The following is a 16,483-nucleotide window of genomic DNA, read 5'->3' on the forward strand; positions in this document are numbered from 1 at the left end:
TGGTACACTCACAATCCCTTAGCTAGACATAAACGTTCTCCAAGTCCCCACTAGAGTCAGGTACCCAGCTGGCTTCACCCAGTGGATCTCGCACCAGGGCCTCAGGTGGAGCTGCCTGCCAGTCCCGCGCTGTGCATCCGCACTCCTCAGCCCTTGGGCGGTGGATGGGACGGGGCGCCCTGGAGCAGGGGGCGGCGCTCGTCCGGGAGGCTCGGGCCACGCTGGAGCCCACCGGCGGCGGTGGGGAGGCTCAGGCATGGCGGACTGCAGGTCCCGAGCCCTGCCCCTCGGGGAGACAGCTAAGGCCCGGCGAGAAATCGAGCACAGCAGCTGCTGGGCCAGGTGCTAAGCCCCTCACTACGCGGGGCTTGTGCGCCGGCCCGCCTGCCGCTGGGAGTGCGGGGCCGGCCGAGGCCACGCCCACCCGGAACTCGCGCTGGCCCGCAAGCGCCGCGCGCAGCCCTGGTTCCCGCCCGTGCCTCTCCCTCCACACTTTCCCGTAAGCTGAGGGAGCCGGCTCCCGCCTTGGCCAGCCCGGGAAGGGGCTCCCACGGTGCAGCGGTAGGCTGAAGGGCTCCTCAAACACGGCCAGAGTGGGCGCCAAGGCCGAGGAGGCGCCGAGAGCGAGCGAGGGCTGCCAGTATGCTGTCACCTCTCATTATTACTTGCTGATGTGAGTGGAGAAGGAGACTTGGTGATAACAGGACTGAAAACCTTGTGTAGGTGAGTAAGCTTAATGCACTAGTCAAGAGATATTACCAAAATGAAGCATCACAAAAGAGAAGTTAAATATAATATTAGTAAAATTCATAGACAGTAATGTGGTTGAGAAAACTTGTATGAGCCCAAATGAGAAATATCCTCTGGCAGTTTGCAGAAATAATTTGGACATATTTTCTGGAGTTCCTTTTATAGAAACTGAGTGATTACTAAGGAAAAATTCATTTCAAATAAAACAGTATCATTTTTATGCCCAGGCTGATATGGTCCACATAGAGGAAATTTATGTAAACGTACAAAGTCACCAGACATCGTTCAACTGGAGTTAGATTGTATTGTATTGTATTGTATTGTATTGTATTGTCTCTTGAACAATACTGGACAACTTTCTCTGATAACAGTTGATATAGTATGGATGTGTATCCCCACTCAAATCTAATGTTGAATTGTAATCCCCGGTATTGGAGGTGGGGATAGGTGAGGGTTTACAGGATCAGGAGAGTGGGTTTCTCATGAATATTTTAGCAACATCTCCTTGATACTGTCTTCACAATAGTGAGTTCTCATGAGATCTGGTTATTTAAAAGTGTGTAGCACCTCTCTTCTCTTTCTCCTGCTTTCGTCATGTGATGTACTTGCTCCTGCTTTACCTCTCACCATGAGTAAAAGCTCCATGAGGTCTCCTCAGGAAGATACTGGTGCTGTGCTTTCTGTACAGCCGGCAGAACCGTGAGCTGACTAAACCTCTTTTCTTTAAAAATTACCCAGTCTGTTATTTCTTTATAGCAGTGTGAGAATGGAATAATACAACAATGATACAACTAAACTGAAATGCAATCTTTGAAGAATTGTCCAGCTATGGCTTGATAGTTTGTCTTCCTGTATTAAATGTAGTATGTTCTCATTGATTATTACTTTTCAATTATCTGCCTCTTCTTGTTTTCAAGTGTAATATCTCCTTTTATCATTTTATGTATTTGATATCAAATTATCTATTTAGTGACAAGGTTATCTGGAGCTTGGCTCATGACCTTGGATTTTCAGGGCCTGTAGAAGGTGAGAGTACCTGTTTCCTACAGTCAAGTGTTTAAGAAAAGCAAGCGCCTCAAGAAGGATATTAAGATTCAAATATGGAATATCATACTTTTCTTTTAAAACAGCGGTAACTGAGGAAGCTATGAGATTAAAATTAAGGATCTGAAAGCTCCAATGACTACAGCAGATAAAAGAAGGAATTGTGAGATTGGAAAAGATGTGCAGGAATGTAGTCTCTAAATGCCAGAAACAGGACACTTTTGACTCTGAAGAGCTATTGTTTCTTCCTAACAGTAACATTGAAGAATACCTCAAATGTGAGAAAATCGACATCTTTTAGGCCTTTTTATTAGTAGTTTGCTTAATTTTAGAATCAAAACTTCTTTTTTGTGTAATTATTTTGTGAGAATTTTCATCATAGCACTCAGGTACACATTTAATAACTTTAGTCACACATATTTAATCCAGTAAGATTTGTTAAGTGAAAATATGTCAATAGTATGATAGTATTGTAGAAAGTTGTCCTATGTGTTTAAATTAGGTCATATATTTTCATAGAGTATCTAATACCCAACACTAACTATGAGTATAGCAGATTTTTTTTACAGATGCTCTCTGTATATCTACATCTATATCTAATCTATATCTATATCCATATATCTTTACCATGTCTTGTAACTGTCATAAACCACATCAGCATGAGACAACAGTGTTATGTTTTGGGTATTTCAAAAGGTTTTACTGAAACCTGGTGCCTCCTGGAAACTGCAGCCTCATATGCTTGCTTTACATACTTGTATTTTGTTCCTAATTGTATTAATATGTATGCTAAAATGCCTTCCTTCTCTTTCCACACTTCATGATTTGGTGCCAGGTAAAGTGTATTTCATAAAATGAATGATGAGAATATGCCTACCAAAGACAACAGTGTCATTGAAAAAATATAGTAGTACATATTATATTTTACTCTGTTTATTTTGTATGTCAAAGAGTAATTATGTGAGATGTTTAATTGTAATTCCAAATAACAGCCATATATCCATAAGTCAGATAGGGGTGACTAAAAATCTCGTTAACTAATCCATTACATTAGCTAGTTATCATTAACCCAGTAGCTCACAGAATGCTGACAAAGCTTAATGCCAAGTAGTTGTCATAGAAATCAACTCAATGAACCAATTCATTTTTAAGCTATAGACAAAATGTTGATTTCAAAACTTAGCTCATTGGATCCACCTCTGTAAAAGTTAGAAGCTACCTGACATCATATAACTTAGATGTATATGATGTTTCAAAGAAAAAATATTGATAATAACCTTAATAAATGATCATGAGTTTGTAATGAAGAAGAAATATCTTTATGTTTTCCTACATAACAGAAAACATATTCCTAAAAATATCACAGGCTTAAAATTTCGCTAACATTCTGGGAAAAATAGGCAGATTCAGAAGAAAAGTCAAAATATCTACATAGAATATCTCTAAAGCAGCAAAACCCTTCCTAAAAAGAAAACAGCAATCGTGGTATTTCACAAATATATACTCCAGGGCATATTCCACATCTAACCATATTTTGCCTCTAATCTTCACTCTTAGCATCTGAAGTAATTCCTTGTGAAGGTATCTTTTTTATCTGAGATATCGCAAGCTTCTTTTTCCAAATGAGAAAAGGACTAATTGGCATGGTTTCTATCCCAAGTATCATCTTTGTCCTACTGAATTCTCTTTGCTTTTTACCCACTTCCTAACTCCAAATGACATTTATAATTCACTTTTATTTATTTTATGAAGGCAATAACTAATATGCTATCATGAAACTTAATTGAATAAACAGAGATTATAGCAAGTTAATATTCATATAGGCCATGAATTAGAAAACCTGAGTCTTAATCCCAATGTAGCTACCATTTATCTATACAAGTTTTTTTGAGCTGTGTAAACTCTGACATTAATTTCTTGATATTCAAAACAAACAATACATGTCCAAGATAGCTTCCAATCCTTGTAGTTATTGAACTATCAAATAATTGTATATGAAAATAATGTATCTTTTCTTTTTTGAGATATTAATTAGTGTATTTGTCTGTTTTTTAAAAATCTTTGAGAATAGTGATGACTGAAACAAAAGGATTTGTTTTATATATGAACCTGGAACTTTGAGAAAACCCATCTGGGTTGTGTAAGTTGGTTTGAGATTTGTGTTGTTGTTTTCACCAATAAGTGTCAGGATAAACAGGTCACAAAACATAAGTAATTCCCTCCCTCCTAAGCTGCTTCCCAAGTGATCTAAAGCCGGGAATTTTTTTTTCTTCTCTCTGTAATAGCTAATGGATTTCATGGTTATCGTAAGAAATTGTTAGAATTTCTTTTTAAGATTCATATTCATTTTTCATTTATTCAGATATATTGAATACTTAAAACATTTATGTTTCAATTGTTTAAGATACCAAAGATAATAAATTGAATGTATTTTTAATCAAGTAGAGTTGGTGACACAGCAATTCAATTCTGTACAATGGTAAAAACCATTACCTCAGCTATAATTGAAATCATCAGTGATTTTTATTTTTAATTTGTATAGTAAATTGAGAGTTCAAGACTTAAATTTAATTCTTAGATATCTAACCAATCTGATCTACTAAGACACAGTACTTAATATTACATATCTGTATTAGTCCATCCCCACATTGCTGTAAGGACAAACCTGAGACTGGGTAATTTATAAAAGAAAGAGGTTTAATAGACTCACAGTTCTGCACAACTAGGTGGCCTCAGGAAACTTACAGTCATGGTGGAAAGAGAAGAATGAGAACCGAGCTAAGGGGGAAGGCCTTATAAAACCATCAGATCTTGTGAGAACTTACTTACTATCATGAGAATTGCATGGGGGAAACCGCCCCCATGACTTAATTATCTCTCACTGAGTTCCTCCCATGACACATGGGGATTATGGGAACTACATACAATTCAGTTTGAGATTTGGGTGGGGACACAGCCAAGCCCTATCAGTATTTTTTGTTTCTTCAATGACAATTATGATTGGAAGCTGTCTTGGACATTAAAAAATAAGTTATTCCTGAAAGTTCTCAGAAATTTAATGGCATTATGTGCAATATGATTCCCAATTATTTCAAATCACTTAACCACACTATTGTATTCTTCAGAAATGCCATTCATATAAAATGCAATCATTTCAGTTATCGGTACGTTTTTTTAATCTGATGGCATTCTCTATGGCATTCTCTTTTCTAAACTAATATTTATGGAACATTTGCTCATAGTCTCAAAACAGAAGTAAATACTAAATAAAAATAATTCTACTTTGTTCAGTCCATTCATTCAATCATCCATTCATTTATTCAAACTTTCTTTTCATTTCACAAACATTTAATATGCGGTGCCTCAATGCTAGGAATTGTTCTAAGTGGATAAAATACATCCCTGCATCCATCATGCACTGATAACTGGAAGCTTTAGGCTCAGCGGCTCTCAGTTCTCAAGTCAGCGATGACTGATTCCCACAAGAAGATGATATCCGATATCCATTATTGTTATAGACCTTGTAGTGATTGTGCCTGGGGATAGATCCAAACACCTGTGAATATATTAGGCCAAAGAGGTTCCATTAACACTTTATCTTTTCAACTTTACATTAGTGGATGTTTTTCCCAGTTATATATTCAGCATTCAGCAATTCCAATTATTACTGGAGTAATAATGTGTTCATCAAATCCTAGTGTCCTGTGTAGCTGAGCAATCTAATAGCTCCTTCCCAATTGCTTTTAGTAATGTATATTGATGGAATGAATGACAGAGAGACCCACAGTTCTGTCATTCCAAAATATTCCCAAGCTATTTATGAATACCCATTTGTATGTACTCCTAATCCTCTGGGTCAGAATTCCTGAATGTTGCCATCAGTTGAAAGTTAATTCCTTTTTCGTTTGGCCTTTGACTTTAACACTGAGTAGACAACCATATAGCTTGTGTGCTAGTTCTTGTTTTCCACTTCTGATCTCAGCTTATGTTTTCTAAACTTCTCTTGCCTATTATGAGTTCTTAGCTGAGATAAGCTATAAAGAAAAATATGTTCAGAATATTTCTATTTAGGAAAAGGCTCTGATTCTGAACCTAGATCTTATAGTTAATAAAACTCAATTAAAACTTGATTTGTATCAGATTGACCAATTTTAACCAGATTATATATGCAGTTTACTAGATGTCTGAGATCTTTGCTCATTTAATCTATATATAGGTACATAATTTGTCATCACTAAAATGCACTCTTTGCAAAGAGTTTCTGTGGGAACAAAAAATAACAAATATGATATTTCTGAAATAGCTTTTGCACTAAGAATGCTGTTTTGTCCATGTTGCTTACTTCTCTAGGGTTATAGAATGGCTACTTAATTTTTATTAATACATTTGACTAGTCATACTTTAGTATTGCTTCCCTTAATATAGTTTCTATACCTTAAAAGAGAAATTAATGTCTTCTAAGATTAATTTGGTGAGGGCAAGTTTGCCTAAAAAAGCACTTTTTCCTAAAGGAAATCAGTATATTGAAGCAATATCTGTACTCCCATGTACATTGCAGCACTATTCACAATAGCCAAGATATGGAATCAACCTAAGTGTCCATTAACAAATGAATGGATAAAGAAAATGTGGTACACATACACAATGAAATATTATTCATCCAAAAAATAATAAAATTCTGCTATTTGCAGCAAGATAGATGAAACTAGAGGTTAAGTAAAATGAGCTAGGCGATGAAATATAATATGTTCTCATTCATATGTAGGAGCTAAAACAAAATTATCCCATGGGGGCAGAGAGTAGAATGGTGGTTACCAGAACCAGGGAAGGGAAGAGGGTGGTGGGCATTGAGGAGAGACTGGTTAATAGGTTCAAAAATGCAAATAGATAGAAGTTCTAGTGTTCAATAGCATACTAGGACAATTATTGTTAATAAGAATTTATTATATATTTTGAAATAGAAGGGAATATTTGAAATGTTTCCAACACAAATAAATGATGTGGATATCCCAATTATTCCTTATTTGATAGTTATGTATTGTATGCATGTATTTAAAAACCTCATATGCCTTATAAATATACAACTATTATATAGCAATAACAAGTACTTGAATAGAAAAAGTCCCTGAATAGAGTAATTAGCAAAAATAAATTTACAGCTATAGAACACAGAATCTTCACTCACAATGTGTATACAGTTCAGAAATGACAGGTAGGCTTGAAAAGATAAATTAGGGTCAGGTTTTAAAATGCCTTGTATTTGAATTTAATGAACTAAATTTATCCTTATAATTCTTTGTTACAAATAGAACTTTCCCTTGACATTACTGAATAGAAATACCACTCTGAGATTTAAATTTCATCAAATACCTCTCAGGTTGTTTGCATATATGTTTTGCATATTGCTCCAAATCAAATGCTTGTTATACATTGGACTTAAAACATATTTTATTCTGACTTTTTCATTGGAGCTTATGGCTTCCTCAGTGAAGGATGTATTCACTTTTAAGCTTCTGAAGCCCTATCCTCACATCTTTTCTTATATAGCCAAAGAGATAGAAAAGAATAGAGCTTTTGTATTTTACTCATATCCACAACTACAATTTTTCAACTATTAACCTCTGCAGCAACCAGTTTATCACTTACTCGGTTTTGAAACTGACATAAGATTAGCTTCCTTGATAACCAGATCAGAATGTTATTTCCAAGTGTTTACTAATGTGCTATATTGTTTTTTCCATGAAAAACTGTCCCATATGTTGCTTCTAAAGAGAACTGTTGCATTGTCACAAAAAGTTGGGAGGCAACCTAATATGAACACTTTCATGTCTGTGTCACTTTATATTTTATGAAGTGTATTTTAAAGGCATTATGCCAATTAACGTTCACCTAACAACATAAAGGAATAGATCTTACTGCCATTTTGTAATTTAGAAAAATGAGTCCGAATGAAATTAGCTTATATACTTATGATCACTCATAGCTTTATGTATTCATTCATTAGAGTTTAGAGATATAAAAGAGCTGAATAAATCAACTTAACTATAAAATTTAAATCGATTCAAGTTTGTTTACACATTAATATGTTTCATTTCTTTATATTATCTGTAGGTGTCTTTCAAGTTAGAAGTAATTTGCTTATTTGCTTATTTCTTACCTTACTTCTACTAAAATTTATATTTTTGTTGCGTTCTTGGCTGATGGATTTTTTTGAATTCCTTTTTTCAGTCTCCATGCATCAGTATTTTGTACTATCCATTCTCTCCCCGCCTATCTCTGCCCCTTTCTCTCTGTGTTTGTGAGTATGTATGTGTATGTGTGCATGTTTATCAGGATGGACTTTTTGTTATCTTTATATTCACAAAGACATTAAACAGAACAAAACAAAACAAACTCCAAATCTTCAGAGCAGCCTGGCTCAAATGTAAAATTTTGTACTTTGTTATCCCACAATTATTCTTTCATGGAGCTATATGAGAAATTTGGTGACAGTTTAATAAGGAAAAATGGCATTGTATGCCTAATAACCGTACAAAATCCTCAAGCTTTCACTATAATGGAATTGAGAAAAGAATTGTTAAACCCCCCCACTTACCTTAGCAATGATAATGATTCACCGAAAAATTTATTTTTGAAGAAGTTACATTGAAACATTCAGTAAGTAGAATAATACATTTTATAGAAATGTTTAGAATATGAAAATTATTGTGGGGTGATGCATTATTTATAATTTAAATTTATTAGTATAAAACTTCTATATAATACCTGGCTACCTTAAAGTGTAAAAATAGATATGAACTTATTGTTATAGGCTCCTGGAGGTTATTTCTGCTTAAGTAAACATACACCATATTTATACATAATGGAGATCACATTCTACTTAAAGTGTGTGTATGTGTTTGTGTTTATGTAAGTTTAGTGAAAAATATTGTTATCCACATTAGCTTCTGGCTGTTCCATATACTTAAAGAATGCATGATCATAAATAAATGCTGGTTAAAATATTGTGCTGTCATATACACACATTTCATGTGGCACATGTGACATTTTAGAAAAATAAGGAAAAAACTTCTTGAAATCTTCTGTAAAGCAATATCTTTATAGCCATGATTTAAAAAATTTGAGTAGAGAAGATTGAACACTGAAATGAAAAAGGGACCTTGTAATTTACTTGTTACGTTTGTATTTGCACTTAATTTATCGAAAACAAACAAAAAAAACGTGGATTTATTTTTCCTTCTTAAAAAATTTTCAAGGTTGAGCACACAACAAACTCAAATATTCCACAACTTAAAAAAATGGATACTTGAATTCATCCTTCTGTTATCCAAATTCACTGGGTTTTGGTAGTCTGCTTTTGCTGGGAAATGAAGCTGTACACTTCGGTGTGGAAACTGTTCTTCAGTATATTTGAAGACTATAATCAGCCTTTAGCTGATTATACCTCAGCCTTCAGTTCCAGGTTTTACCTCACCCTTTAGTTTCAGGTTTTAAAACAACAATGATACAGAAAAGTGCTTTCTTAATCTTTTATTTATTAAACCTATTTCACCATCTTTCAAATCCCTTAGAAACTGCCATGGATTAGCATCAAAGAGTGTAATGAAAATGTTGAAAATAAGGTACAGTCCAATCAAAGCTATGTTTTGCATTGCAAATTAAAAACATATTTTTTCTAAATGGAGATAAAGTATATGGAAAATTCCTCCAAAAAGCATAATTTATTAAATTATTTTTTGCATCTCTGAGGTTAGTGACATTGTGTAATAAACATTTTTAAGATATTCATAGTTATTCTTATATTTGTTTATGTTAATTGCTATTAATAACAGCAACATAGAACTATAATGCCTCAAAAGAGTAGGATATTTCAAACCTTGTAAAACAATGCTTAATAATCTTGAACTTTTGGTTGAGAGCCAGGCACAGTGAATCATGCCTGTAGCCCCAAATACTCAGGAGGCTGAGGTGGTAGGATCGCTTGAGTCCAGGAGTTGGAGGCTGAAGGGAGCTGTGATTGCACCACTGCACTCCAATCTGGGTGACAGAGCGAGACCCTGTGTCAAAAACAGAAAAAAGAAACAGAACTTTTGGTAAGAATGTCAGAGATACAAAAACAATCCATTTAGTGTTCAAGAAATAATTCAATGACATTTTATAGAAAATAATGCAGATAAGTAAACTGTTTATTTTCATTCATTATTTAGCAAATATTATGGGGACACATTTACAGTTACGTAATGGAAGTATTGTCTAAAATCTACTGATAAAGACAAATTAAAATAGCAATTTTAAAAATTTTATTAAAATTGACATTTATTTACATTGTACCTTACTAAGAGAAAACAATCATTGTTTAAAGGATTTTTTTTAATTATTTCAAAACAGTCTTCAAATAATGATAAGGTTCAAGACAAAAGTCACTTAATAAAGTTAATATATTTAATGTTGCCCACACAAATAATGCATATTTTTAAAATCATACATAAAATTTGACAAATGCATATAAAATTAAGTAACCATGTAGAATATCACATTAAATTTCTAGTTATATAAGAATTAAGTATTTGTATCGGCAATTTCAAAAAACATTAATTTTATTAGGTGATTTTTTGTCCACGATAGCTATAGTTTTTTTGTTTGGTTCCTTTTTGGTTTTTCTTTTTGTTGATACTGTTGCCAATATGTGTTATGATGTGAGAAAGAATAGGGATAAAGATGATGATAACTAATTTAAAAGGTTCTATATCAAAACAGAAATATAAATATTCTGTAATTTAAAAATGTAGGATATAAAATTATATTTATTTTACTTTATTTTATTTTGAGACATGATCTGGCTCTATCACCCTGGCTGGAATGCAGTGGCGTGAACTTGGCTCACTGCCACCTCCGCCTCCTGGGCTCAAGTCATCCTCTCACCTCAGCCTCCCAAGTATCTGGGACTACAGGCACACACAGCATACCAGGCTAACTTTTTGTATTTCTTGTTGAGATGGGGTTTCACCATGTTGCCCAGGCTCACCTTGAACTCTTGGACTCAAGCTATCTGCCTGCCTTGGCCTCCGAAAATGTTGGGATTACAGGCGTGAGCCACTGTGCATGGCCTATATTTTTAATTATACAAAAATCAGATACTATTTGTTATTATCTTAACCTTTTACTTCCTCTCCTTGAGGTAATCTTATTTATTTCTTAATATTTATTTCTGTATCTTTCTCAGTGCACATGATCACACATATATGGTTTTTTATGTGCACTTGACTGTAGAATACATATTATTTTAAATATATATAGTATATTTATCAAAACAGTAACAAAAAATAAGAGAAGTTGTTTTATGCCAAAAAAGCATTGAAAATTCTAACTAGAAATGTTGAAGTCCTGATTTTCCAGTTAAAATATCACAAAAAATGTATAACAAAAATGTGAGCCAAAATAAGAAAACAACTAACTCTCTAGCACTTTTTTTGAGACAGGTAAGCTTTTAAAAATAGTGTGTTATTAGTTCACAAATCAGTTGTTTAGATTCTTCAATGGTGTCCTATCACACTGAGAATTAAATCAATACCCAGCCAAGGTTTGGCCTGAGCTGGTCCCCAGTTACCTCTCTAATCTCATTGAACTTTCTTGAGCCTACTAAGCCTTCTGCTTCTTCAGAAAGTTTTGCCTTTTATTCTCTTTATGAAACTTCCCCAGATATTTTCATGGTTGGCTTCTTCATTTTATTTGAGATTCTGCTTAAATATCACTTCCTTAGAGAAGCCGTTCCTGAATAACATGTCAAAAATTGTAGCTCCTTATTCTCTTTTCCACTGCCTTGCTTAATTTTTCTTCTTTGCATTTATTAATGCCTTATACATATAGAAGTGTATATTTATGTTTCGTTCCTCCACCTGGAATTTAAACCTTATACAGTTAAGGATGTGTTGTGTCTTTTTTAGGGTGGCCAAATGTTGTGGTTGGTGTGAGACTGGGGAAGGGGAGTAGGGAGGTTCTCAGGATGTCGCACTTTCAGTGCTATCACTGAGATGGCCCATGGCAAACCAGAATGTTTGATCACCCTAGTTGTTCACTGTTCCTTGCCTTTTACTTGGGATAAGGGTGGGTGGTTACATGGTAGATGCTTAATAACTATTTATTGAATCAATGAAGCAGTGAATTTAAACTTGAATTTAAATGTTAAATTCAACAATAATTTTTTAAAGTTTTGTAACAACGGAGGTGGATTTTCTGGTGTCAGCTTGGGTTTTGGATGATTGCAGAATTTTCATGGCTCCTCTGAAACCAGTACACAAAGAAAACAAATAAGTACTGGTTTCAGAGGAGCCATGAAAAAGTAGGTGGAGAGAATTTTAAGGGCTCCACAAGTATGCAAAAACTTGTGGAACCCATAAAATTCTCTCCACCTACTTTTAAGATAGCTGACTTCAATAATTTTCAGCTCATAGTTCAACGTTAATTTTCCATAGAAAGCCTATATTATGGTGTTTAAGAGTTCTGATTGTATACTTTTATAGCATCTGCACTTGTCTGAATAGTGCTTTGCTCAATGCCTATCTTCCCTTTAGGCTTCACATTTCATAAATTCAAAGATCATGTCTGTCTTGCTCACTGCTGATTCTTTGACATCTAACACAACCCAGTACATCCTTATTTGAGTTCCCTGTAGCACATTGTTTCACAGAAAAGCAGACATTTTTCTGGTTACAAATTACTGCTATAATATGCAATATAACCTCTGTGTGTGTATGTGTGTGTATAAAATGAACACACATATATATATATATATATGTGCCATGCATTTTGTATTCTTACACATCAGTATGATAAACACCTCTCTTCTGTGCTTGGGAAAATTTGAGTGTCTCTGTATTCCTTGCACTCAAAGAGAAGTAGCTAAAAATACAGGGTGAAGAAAAAAGACAATGTTGGGAAAAGAGCTGCAGTGGGTACCTAGGACATATCTGTGGAAATTATAATCAGGGAGAAGACTAGACTCTTAATATTTGGAAAGACTATGAGTCTTAATGAATTTATCAGAATTGCTAGCCAAACTCAAAAAAAAAATTAGGTTGTGGATTTTCCAGATCGATGGAGAAAATAAATAAGACCCTATGTAGTATTCAATATATTATATCAATAAATTATTCCGTTAGATTGAAATTGTCACATACTCAGAAAAAATTACATTTTGGAATTTGTTGTTTTATTTCTCATAGCTTTTTTTTTAAAGCAAATTATTTAAAACGTTAGCTGACTGAGCTGTAACGAAAGAAAAGATAGAAATGGTTTGCTTCTGAGTAGCAAGAGGATGGAGAAGCACCAGGAGGCCACAAGTCTCCTTTCATTCTGCAACTTTGTGGATGGCATTCTAATGGAGGAATAGAGATGGTATGAGGTGGAGGCCCTCAATAATGCCAACTGGATGCTGCAAAGACAATCTTTCTTCATTAGAAACTGCTTTCACTGTGCATATGTGTTTAAAACCGACCGATCTTCTTTTTCCCTCCAACCTGTCTTCCCTCTCCTTTATTGCCTGGCTGAAAACACAAATCATTTCTGCACTTCTCCTGATTAACCCGGACTCACTCTGATTGCTTTTCTCATTTACTACACCTCAGAACTTGCACTGTGATTGTGCAGTTTTAATTTGCTCTCATTTATCTGTTGCTTTTTAAAGGTGGCAAAATATTTTAAATCTCCCACTCAATTGTCAACTCTTTGAAGACAGGTATCCTAGATTTTATTGCTTTTACACCCTCCCCCAGAACTTAGTAGAATGTTCTGGCCATGTGAGCAATGAAGAATTAAACTAAGGCAGCCTGAGAGTCTCCGCTTTTCACTAAAGTTGTGTTACTCTGAAAAAGATACCCACGTTTTGAAATGTGCTAAACAACACAAAGGCATTTGTTTTACAAAGCCATGTTTTCAAAATTATAACTAAATTTAGAATTTATGAATTATACTTTATTTTGGTACATAATAGGCACTCAAATTCTTTCCGAGTTTTTAATGTATAACTTACATACAATAAAATGTATTCATTTAAAGTGTACAGTCTGATGAGGTTTGACAAATGTATATACTTGTTTACCCTCCACTCCAGTCTAGACACAGAATAGTTCCATTGCCCCAAAACATGCTCTCCTGCTCTCTGCCTGTCGGTATTCCCCAACGACGGGATGAGACAACAACTAATATGATTTCTATTAAAGGAAAATTAATTTGTCTTAAACAGAATCTATGTGAGTTTCATATTGAGGACACAGTTCAATTTGCTAATGGGGCTGTAATTTGATAAGCAAAAAAAGAGTTAAGAATCATGATATCTTTTGAGAAGAACCTAGGGAAGAAGTGAAAGCGTCCCCAACCCTGAACGTTTTATTTTTTTCAAAGGTATTCAATTAATTATTTGGTGTACCCCCTAAACTTGGTTATGGCAAATTGGCCTTTTGTGTGTGCTATGGAAAAATAATAATACTGAATAGCAATAATGAAAGAGTATGCTTTTCATTTGATTAAAAATTTATACATAATTGACATATTAATATATTATTGATTTGAACCACAGGAACAATTAATTTATAAACCCTTTGTAATTATTCATTTTCACTTTAGTTCATCAAGAAATTTGGAAGTACATTAACATGAATTAAAACTTATTCTCCATACAAGGTAGTAGTAAGTAAGTTTGTCTTTACTTCTCTCTCTTCCTAATTTAGGGGCTTTAAAAATATTTTATTGAAATTGTATATAATGTAACAAAATAAGGCAACTATACATAAAATCGCTGGAAAAATTATACTTTGGTTCTAGAAAATTATATTTAATAAGAAGATATCACATTGTTACACAAGCTTTTGCGACATATATTTGAATGTAAAAAAAAGAAACAATATTTCATAAAGTTCATGTTCCTTGAAGGTCCTTATTATGAAAAGCTATGCTGCCGTGTATTACTCTGATACATTCTATTCTTTATTAGAATTCAATCTTTGTGCTTGGCAAGGTGTTGTGGCATATATTATATGCAGAACTGAGAAAGAATATTTTGCATGTAGACACAACACTTTGAATATATTAAGAGCTACACATTAATCATCCTGGCTTCCAGGCTATTACAGTGAATTGACTTATAAGTTGCTATGAATCTGGTTATTCTATGCAGGGCACTTCAGGTAAAAAATATTTTATAAACAAAGAAGGGTAGGAAGTAGTAGTTTACTGGTTTTTTTTTTTAACTTTCTTGAAATGGCATGACGTTTTTGGAAGTATATCTAAAAGGATTTAAAATTTTCTCATGAATAATTTTACAGTTCCAAAGAGGTTGGTTTTATGATAGGAAAACTGTTCATTTGTGTTTGTAATGTGGTCTTTGAACTGTACTCTGAACTTCCATAGCTCATTTTAGAGGTAGTAGTTTGGGTGGCATGCCCTGTAGTCCTTAGCGTATTTTTTTTTACGACGATTTTTTACGGTAATAATTTTGTTACTTTTACTTTTGCTAGTCATTCTGTTTCTTGACTCAGATCTTAGTATATTTATTTAAAATGTGACATGAGGAATATATATATATTTAGTATATATATATGTACACTAAAGTTTTTCTAGAAGGGTCAATTTCTTACACATATAAACTCTGTTTTTTTTTGTGTGTGTGTGTGTTTTGTTGTTGTTGTTGTTGTTGTTGTTGTTTTGAGACGGAGTCTCGCTCTGTTGCCCAGGCTGGAGTGCAGTGGCGCGATGTGGGCTCACTGTAAGCTCCGCCTCCTGGGTTCACGCCATTCTCCTGCCTCCACCTCCCAAGTAGCTGGGACTACAGGCGCACGCCACCACGCCCGGCTAATTTTTTTGTGTTTTTAGTAGAGACGGGGCTTCACCGTGTTAGCCAGGATGGTCTCCATCTCCTGACCTCGTGATCCGCCCACCTCAGCCTTCCAAAGTGCTGGGATTACAAGCGTGAGCCATCTCACCCGGCCAAACTCAGGTTTTTTAATATGCACGAATGCAAATACACATACCCTACTAAATCATGCTACTAATTTTTATATTCTCATAAATTTAGACAATGATGTTTAACACGAAGAAATAAAAGCAAGTGTCTTTTAAATATCAACCATGGACAAAGTGCCAATTAAATGCTTAATATTCAACTTAATTTTAACTGTAATCCTATGAAGTCAGTACTATCTCTAGTTTGTACAAGAGAATCATTCTCAAAAAGTTCAAATACAGTTTGACCAAATGTATACAATAATGAGGAACATAAACACAATTTAATCAAGGATGTAATTCTATATTTATCTGCCTACATGCCTGAGGACAATTTTGGTTCTAGAATGTGATCATTTCTGTTGCAGGATCTATACTCATTCTGCCTCCATTTCACATGGTGGCTATAACTCCTATCCAGTATCCTTTATTCATTTCCTCAAGAACATTATTTAACCTCTATGTGTGTGTGTGTGTGTGTGTGTGTGTTTTGCCTCTTCCTTCAAAAGGAAGATAAAAACAATATCTATCTCATATAATGGTTGTACATTTTAAACAAAAATAACTTAGACAACTGCCTGGAAAATATACTAAAAACTATTACAGTATGGCTCTACTAGTAATATAGGTGGTAATAGTGGTAGCAGCATTAATAGTAGTCGTAATGGTAGCAGCAGTAGTAGCATCAGAAGAA

General features: G+C 34.4%; 1 long non-coding RNA gene across 1 annotated transcript in view; it reads left to right on the forward strand.

Moving 5' to 3' along the window:
* The first annotated feature begins 468 nt into the window (after positions 1-468).
* Positions 469-16,483, forward strand: part of LOC129526231 (uncharacterized) — a 182,815-nt gene continuing 166,800 nt past the window's right edge. The window contains exon 1 of the long non-coding RNA XR_008670828.1: positions 469-723. This is a non-coding gene — a long non-coding RNA (uncharacterized lncRNA). The remainder of the gene's footprint in view (positions 724-16,483) is intronic.

The sequence above is a fragment of the Gorilla gorilla genome, chromosome 14, assembly GCF_029281585.2.
Source record: "Gorilla gorilla gorilla isolate KB3781 chromosome 14, NHGRI_mGorGor1-v2.1_pri, whole genome shotgun sequence".
NCBI lineage: Eukaryota > Metazoa > Chordata > Mammalia > Primates > Hominidae > Gorilla > Gorilla gorilla.